This window comes from Corvus kubaryi, unplaced genomic scaffold (genome assembly GCF_017639235.1).
Source record: "Corvus kubaryi isolate FWS band 111438036 unplaced genomic scaffold, C.kubaryi_AGA036_p1.0 37382, whole genome shotgun sequence".
NCBI lineage: Eukaryota > Metazoa > Chordata > Aves > Passeriformes > Corvidae > Corvus > Corvus kubaryi.
Window position 1 is genome coordinate 5228753 of NW_024581124.1, and position 502 is coordinate 5229254.

Here is a 502-nt window from a genome sequence, read left to right on the forward strand (position 1 = left end):
GACAGTGAAGTTATTCACCCACTACAGCGATGTGCTTCACACCTCCCCGTCTGTGCCCACCCTCTCCCCCTCCCACCCAACCGGGCTCTGCCGCAGCGACGGCTCCGGGACCACCGGGCGCGGCGGGGTCACCCCGAGCCGGGGCAGAGCCGCTCCCTCCCGCGAGCTGCGGCTGCCGCGGGGCGAACAAAGCGGGGGGCGGACAAAGGGAGAGGAGGGGGCGCGCGGAGCTCGGGGGCACCACCGGTGCCGCTGGTGCAGTCCCCGCCCCGGCGGGCGCAGACGTTGTGCCCGCCCCGCTCCGCCTCCTGCGAGCCGGGGCGGCGCCGCTGCAGAGGGGGAGCGGGAGCAGGAACAGGAGCGGGAGCAGCAGCCGGAGGAGGCGGCGGGAGCTGCGCTGGCGGCGGGGCCGGTGAGGCGGCGGATCCGGGGAGGGGGGGGGTCCGCCCTGAGGAGCGCGCGGGGCGGTGGCGGCGCCTGAGGGCGGGGGGACTGCAAAGTT

The 502-nt window shown here is 76.7% G+C and overlaps 1 protein-coding gene across 10 annotated transcripts in view; it reads left to right on the forward strand.

Moving 5' to 3' along the window:
- The first annotated feature begins 305 nt into the window (after nt 1-305).
- CLIP1 (CAP-Gly domain containing linker protein 1) overlaps nt 306-502 on the forward strand; it is a 61839-nt gene continuing 61642 nt past the window's right edge. For 9 of the 10 annotated variants that reach the window (XM_042035072.1, XM_042035076.1, XM_042035082.1 and 6 more), the window contains exon 1: nt 307-412. The gene's annotated coding sequence lies outside the window, so the exon portion shown is untranslated. Of the gene's footprint in view, nt 413-502 lie in introns of all 10 variants that reach the window. The other variant, XM_042035084.1, reaches the window with a different exon arrangement.